An 8,057-nucleotide genomic window follows, 5' to 3' on the forward strand; every position below is an offset into this window, starting at 1 on the left:
TCCATTCTAAAGTGGTTGTGTCTTATTTATAAGGTGGGAGTCAGGTATGGTCATGGCAGCCGGGAAGTCAGCAATACATCAGTCATGGTTATATATCAGTGATTATACTTATTACAAACTCCTCTAATCTTACATACCTTTGCTCAACCAGACCATTTATATTAAAAAGTCAGGGGAAAAATAATACATACATGCATAAGTTAATAAGATAATAATACTATACTACTATATAATAAGACAATATACTGTAGCGGTAAACGCGTAGGGGCTGCTAAGTGATGTGGCCCACCTGTCACCTTGCCCAGCCCAGCGTACACTCCTCAGTCACTCTCAGGCAGAAAACAGACATTTCTCTCCTACATGTAAAATTCATCATTTTTTTTGCTAAAAAATTACATAGAACCCATAAACATTATATATGTTTTTTTTAGCAACGACCCTAGAGAATACAATTGCGGTCGTTGCAACTTTTTATCTCGCACTGTATTTGCGCAGCAATTTTTCACACACTTTTTTGGGGAAAAAAACAGTTTCATGCTTTAAAAACAAACAAAACATTAAAGTTAGCCCAATTTTTTCCATAATGTGAAAGATGAAGTTACGCCGAGTAAATAGATACCTAACATGTCACGCTTCAAAATTGAACACGCTCATGGAATGGTACTTAAATATCCCCATAGGCAATGCTTTAAATTTTTTTTACTGGTTACATGTTTTGAGTTACAGAGGAGATCTAGGGCTAGAATTATTGCTCTAGCTCTAACGTTCGCGGCGACACCTCACATGTGTGGTTTGAACACCGTTTTCATATGTGGGTGGGACTTACGTATGCGTTCGCTTCTGCTTGCGAGCACACGGGGACAGGGGCGCTTTAAATTATTATTTTTTTTATTGTTAATTTTACTTTTTTTTTTTTAGTTTGACACTTTTTTTTTAAAAATGTAAACATCTCTTGTAATAGGAATATGGCATTATCGGTCCACTTTACAGTGGACCGATAATGTAAGACCCCACATCTCACCTTTAGGCTTTGAAGCCTGAAATAAAAAAATAAAAATAAACTATCTCGGCCTCCCAGCCGAGGCAGCGCCATTTGTTTGAATGCAGAGGCTGGGCGTGACATCATAACATCGCGCCTGGCTTCCAAACGATCATAGAGACTCCGGCGACCATCTGGTCCACCAGAAATCTCTATGATCACCATCCCGGGGCCAGCGGATCCTGTCTCTCGCTTCCATCGGTGAGTCGGTAGAAGCACCGGAGGGCGGCGTGATGGGGGGGCGTCCCCTCTCGCTGCCCGTAAGAACGATCAAGAGGTGAACAGCTGCTGTGATCATTCTTATGCCCTGTACACACGGTCGGATTTTCCGACGGAAAATGTGTGATAGGACCTCGTTGTTAGAAATCCCGACCGTGTGTGGGCTCCATCCCACATTCTCCATCGGAATTTCCGACACACAAAGTTTGAGAGCTTGCTATAAAATTTTCCGACAACAAAATCCGTTGTCGGAAATTCCGATCGTGTGTATACTTTGAGAGACGAAAGCTATTGGCTACTGCCCCGTTTATAGTCCCGACGTACGTGTTTTACGTCACCACGTTCAGAATGATCGGATTTTCCGACAACTTTGTGTGACCGTGTGTATGCAAGACAAGTTTGAGCCAACACCCGTCAGAAAAAATCCTAGGATTTTGTTGTCGGAATGTCCGATCAATGTCCGACCGTGTGTACAGGGCATCATGGTGTAGGGAATCGCTGTCTGAAAAAGACGATATCTAAATGATGCCTGTGGCTGCAGGCATCATTCAGATATACCCGCTCAAAATCAAGGACGCCATATGACGTACCTTGGGCGGGAAGAGGTTAATTTGGATGGGGTAAGGAAAATATGGGATGCCCGGAGAATTGTATATCAGTCAATTTTACAGATTTATATACAATCTGCCAATTGATTGATATACAATCAATTGGCGGATTGTATATCAATCAATTGACAGATTGTATATCAATCAATTGAGACAACTATATACACTTCTCTGTACAAGTTACGACTTCAGTTTCCTCCATTACTTTCCTTGCTGGCAGACTATTCCTCTTCCTTCCTTCTGCACAACTCTTTATCTCCCAGGAGCACATTTAAAGTTAGGCCTGACACTGGCACAACCAGGCCTTAGCAATTGCCTTTTACAGGCAGGGAGCGCGGGCCCCTATAGTGTAGCAAGAAATGAAAATTCTTTAGTGCTAGCTGTCCTACTGGTGGACTACTGCTCCCAGTCAGCCCTCTTCAGACCCTGCCAGCCATCCTGAGTGAGGGGAAGATGGCCCCCACCCGTCTCCATGACACTGCAGGGCGGAAGCGACGTCAAAATATTTTTTAAATTTTTTTAAATGACAGAATTTATTTATTTATTTTTTTTTGTTATTGCATTTTAGTGTAAATATGAGATCTGAGGTCTTTTTGACCCCAGATCTCATATTTAAGAGGCCCTGTCATGCTTTTTTCTATTACAAGGGATGTTTACGCTCCTTGTAATAGGAATAAAAGTGACACAATTTTTTTTTTAAAAACAGTGTAAAAATAAAAAATAAAAGGTAAAATAAATAAGAAAAAAAAAAATGTAAACTCTCCCTGTCCTGCCGAGCTTACGTACAGAAGTGAACGCATACGTGAGTAGCGCCCGCATATGAAAACAGTGTTCAAACCACACATGTGAGATATCCCCGCAATCGGTAGAGCAAGAGTAATAATTCTAGCCCTAGACCTCCTCTGTAATGCAAAACATACAACCGGTAGAATTTTTTAAATATCACCTATGGAAATTTTTAAGGGTAAAAGTTTGTCGCCATTCCACGAGCGGGCGCAATTTTGAAGCGTAACATGTTGGGCATCAGTTTACTCGGCGTTACATTATCTTTCACAATATATAAAAAAAATTGGGCTAACTTTACTGTTGTCTTATTTTTTAATTCAAAAAAGTGTATTTTTTTTTTTAAAAAGTGCGCTTGTAAGACCGCTGCACAAATACGGTTTGACAGAAAGTATTGCAACAACCGCCATTTTATTCTCTAGGATGTTAAAAAAAATTATAAATTTTTTTTCTAACTTGTAAATACCACATCTAAAAAAGAGGCCAGTCTTAAAGTGGTTAAGAAGGCCTGCCCCCTATCAATCCAGGTTGGGGATTGGTCAGGGCTCCTTATAACATCCCAGGCAGCTCCACCTCTCCTCTCCTCCTCTCCTTCTATAATCCTCCAGAAGGAAGAGGGAGGTCTCAGGGACACTGCCTGTGAGTCACCAGCTGCTTGGAAGTTTGGAACCACCAGGACTCTTCCTAGAGTGGGCCGCCCGGCCAAACTGAGCGATCGGGGGAGAAGGGCCTCAGTCGGGGAGGTGACCAAGAGCCCTATGGTCACTCTGACAGAGCTCCAGCGTACAGTGACAATGTCATTCTCCTCTAAATACACTGCGAGCCAGACCTTCTTGTTCACCTCAGTGCCTGACCTCACAAATGTGCTTCTGGAAGAATGGTCAAACATTCCCATAGACACACTCCTAAACCTTGTGGACGGCCTTCCCTGAAGAGCTGAAGCTGTTATAGCTACAAAGGGTGGGCCAACTCAATATTGAACCCTACGGACTAAGACTGGGATGCCATTAAAATTCATGTGTGTGTAAAGGTAGGCGTCCCAATACTTTTGGTAATATAGTGTATGTGTTGAGTGCTCAGGGTGAGTCAAGGCAGTATGCAAAACAATAGAAATTGCATCACCTGTGGATCTGTTTGCACAATAGGCAAACCGATACTTATCCAGATCAACAGGAATGCTTGCCTTAAGATGTGATAATACAAACCTCTCAAATATTTCAATACATGGACGTTTATAATTAAAACGGATATACCGCGCTGTCTCTTTGAGTTGTAAGATAGCAGCCGGCACAGTAAAAAATAGGTGAGTGAAATGTGCAGCGCTAATATGCTGTCTTTAAAGTGAACCAAGACAGAGTATTTAGACAAGGTGCACATTGAATAAGAGAAAATTAACATTAAGTGTATACAAAAGTGAATGTACACTATAAAAAAATATAAAACAGTGCTCATATAAGTTGTTGAGAGAACATGAGAAGACCTAACATTCAATGTAGGTATTAAATTGACGTATCTCTAACATATAAAAAAACATGTAACAAAAACATCATGTGAAAAATAGGAAATAAAGCTAAAATCCAGAAAGTGAAATGATTCAAAGTCCATTGATGAATCAACATGGTGACATGGTGACTTGAAATATAAAATTTGTGTAGACAAGATTTGCCAATAGACGATCCACCACCAATAGGTATAAGGCTTACCGGAAGGATTGAACCCAAACAGGCATACGCCTAATGCGTCAATCAAGCTTGTGGTGTAATACACCAAGGGGAACCAGCATCAACATACACTACCTCTGATTGGGGATATAAACTCCTGTGGACCTTCACAACAATACTTCTAATGAATAACCCTCCGAAGGGGTAATGACTGGGGGCCAGATGAGTGATCTCTCCCGTATAGTATGGTTTATAGGAAGAAGAGGAGTGTCAGGGACATGGCCGTCACAGAACTGGCAATGTTGCCCAAAACCTACATGGACGCTCACAGAGGGTTCCGAGATGTGCACAAGCGTGCTCCGCGCATCAGCGCGCACTGGCACACGCCGGCACGCATCAGCACAAACGCACGCGACGGCGCGCAAGTGGCGTGACAGACGCTGGCGCCAATGGCCCTATTTAAGCCAACCTGTGACTACAGGACATTGCTGGATTATCTCCTCAGCTTCCCTGTGTGCCTTGAATTTGCTTCCTGATTGTGATTACCCGTTGTGACCTAGCTTGCCTTGACCTCGCTCCTTGATCTCCCGGTTTGACCCTTGGCCTGCATCTGAACCCTGCCTCTGTTTCCTGATCACCCGGCTTGACCTTCGGCTTGTACCTGTACTCTGCTTATTCCTGTCTTCCATGTATGACCTTGGCCTGCCCCTGTTTATGCTCTGGACTGACTTATCCTTGTATAACCTCTGGCCTGGCTCCAGGTTTCTCCATTTACCAGAACACAGCAAGTTCAGCTCTGCCTGCTCCAGTTATCCCACAGTGGCCAAGCTCATCTGACTGCAAACAAGCACACGGCCAACCGTGCTTCTTTGGGCACCGCACTCCCTGTTCCCAACTACAGGGGCGCACTGCAGTTAGCTGCAAGGGGAGCCCTCTCAGCATCTCGATCTCCATACCAGCACCTGACAAGGAGAGAGACCTCATAGTGTAATTCCATTTCAGTAAAAAGGTATTTATTATGTAAAAAGGAACGCTCATATTTGTGAAGATAAAAAAGCTCTTGATATAAAATATGGATTGCGACGCAGTGGCATCAGCAGAGCCTGTGCCGACGCATTTCGTCTAATAAGACATCATCTGGGGTGATTGTCCACTGCAGCCACTGTGTTTTCATACAGTAATACATACCCCATAGTGAGATACAGCTCCCTGGTAATTGGATGTGTCAGTGCTTACTTCCAGTCATAGCCAAAATGGCACAGGAGCGTGCGGTTCAAGCCACATTCTAAAGTATAATGGCTTCAGAGGCGTGTGGTTCAAGCCTCATTCTGAAAGAGAATAACTTCAGAAAACGTCAGAAATGACATCACCGCTTGTATTGAGATCCCAAAACGGCGCTAGATGCAGCTCCCTGGTACTTAGATGTATCAATGTCTACTTCCGGTCGTAGCCAAAATGGCGCGGAACCGTGCGGTCCAAGCCTTGTTCCAAAATACAGTGGATTCAGGGGGATGCTGTTCAAGCCTCATTCTGAGAGAAAATGACTTCAGAAAGCAGCGGAAATGACGTCACCACGTGTATTTGGATCAGGAAGCGACGCTAGACCATGCATCAAGCCAAACCTCACAATCAGATGCCAGAAGCAAGGCTCAAGCCTCATTCTGAAACAAACTTGACATGATCTGTAATAAGGATGAATGATAGCCTGTGCATACTCAGAGTCAGCATTGGGCCGCAATAATACCGCCCAACACCAAAAAACACCAGAGTAGACGTTCATGCAATCCAACTTAAAATCCACCAGGACTACCAGCACAGGGTCAGCAATATCATCTTGTATTTATTAAAGGCCATTTGTGAACTTGATTGAAAAAAAATGTACTGTACATTAAAATTTGACTGTAATTTAATATACGCCAAAGAGCTGACACTCAGTCTGAGGTTGACATTGAACAAAAATTAGATAGATGAATGAAACAAATGTAACAGAAAATAGATGGATTTATTTCATCTAAATTGTTACATTTATCTAACAGCCACATTTCCCATCAGTGCTGTACATCAGTGCCGCCTATCAGTACCCATCAGTGCTGTATATCAGTGCCCATCAATTCTACATTGAGAATTGATGAGAAAACTAAATTTTATAACAGAAACAAAAATGTCGGTCTTTTTTAGTTTGTTTAGCAAAAAATAAAAACCCCAGTGGTGATCAAATACCACCATGAGAAAGCTCTATTTGTGGGAAGAAAATTATAAAAAATATAGTTTGGGTACAGTGTTGCATGACCGTGCAATTGTCATTCAAAGTGTGACAGCACTGAAAGCTGAAAGTTGTCCTGGGCAGGAAGGGAAGAAAGTGCCCTGTATTTTTTTTGTAATTCTTTTATTTTTCAAAGAAATCTGCATTAAACAGTCAAGGTATGCACAAGTAACAGATAACAGAATCAAGTGGCAAAAAAAGGGGGTCACACAGTCAAAGTTATATCACAACAAGCCCGGCTCTGCACCTTACGGGTGGTCAGGAGAAAACATTATGGTATTGGAGGTAATTATCCGTGTGCAGAGCTGAGAAGACCAACAGGTAACTATATGGGAGACTCAAGACATAGAATCATTAATAGCAAATCAGCATACTAAAATAAAGTGAAATAAAATAGAACTTTAACAATATATCTGGAGACATTGCAACCCGATGGCCCACTTAGCCCAGGAATGGGACCATGAGGGGAGTGTGATGCAAGCAAGGATCGCACTATGTCCGTATGATATAGCCCATTACCGAGCCAAGGATACCTGGAAAGGTGTCCCCCGAGTACAAAAGAAGGGGAAGCAAGAGTTTACAGGTAGGGCCTCTCGCCCAGGAAATAGGACTAGTTTCGGAAGGTCAGTCTGATTGCACCATCTCCTGAAGATAGGCATCTGTGTATAAAAAATGGTCTCCAGGTCTCACGGAAGGTCTCCTCCCGGTGGTGCAAGGTGAGATCCTTCATATCTCTCAGTTCACTTACTTTACAAACCACAGGGATATGGAAGGGGGTTCTCCGATTTTCAACAGAGGGGGATGCATGCCTTGGCCGCAGTGAGCAACTGGATTGTAAGGGAGGCCTTGTATTTCTTAATCGGTCTCTTTGAGAGATGAAGCAGGCAAGCCGCAGGTTTCCCCTCTAGATCAACATTCATCAGGTGTTTGATCATGCAGATCACCTTGTGCCAAAAGGGCTGAAGCTTGGGACAATCCCAGAAGATGTGGAGCATCTTTCTCTCAGCATTGCCACACCGCCAACATAAGCTGGGGACCTGAGGGAAAAACCATTGTAGAACGGTAGGCACTCTGTACTATCTGGTCTGTAACAGGTCTCCTGAACTCTAGTGGCTATGGAGGATTTTTGGGCCAAATGAAGGATCTTCTCCTTCTGAGGGTCATTGAATTGGATGCCTAGGTCTGCCTCCCATTTGGAAAGAAAGGGTGGAACAACCCCTTCCATCAGGCGAATCAAAGAGGCATAGATCACTGAACGACTGTGGCGAATTTGCTCCCCCCAGTGACAAATGTGTTCCAGCTCCAGCTGTCGAGATATGCCAGGGGTCCGCAGATACCAACAAAGAAAGTTACGGAGCTGGAGACAACTCCAGAAATCCAATGGAGGGTCTGCAAGAGCCACCCCAGAAAAAGGGGAAAGTTGGCCATCAGGAACCACAAAGTCACAGAGATGGAGCTGTCCGCCCGCAACCAACCTCCGGAAC

The sequence above is a fragment of the Aquarana catesbeiana genome, linkage group LG10 (assembly GCF_042186555.1).
Source record: "Aquarana catesbeiana isolate 2022-GZ linkage group LG10, ASM4218655v1, whole genome shotgun sequence".
NCBI lineage: Eukaryota > Metazoa > Chordata > Amphibia > Anura > Ranidae > Aquarana > Aquarana catesbeiana.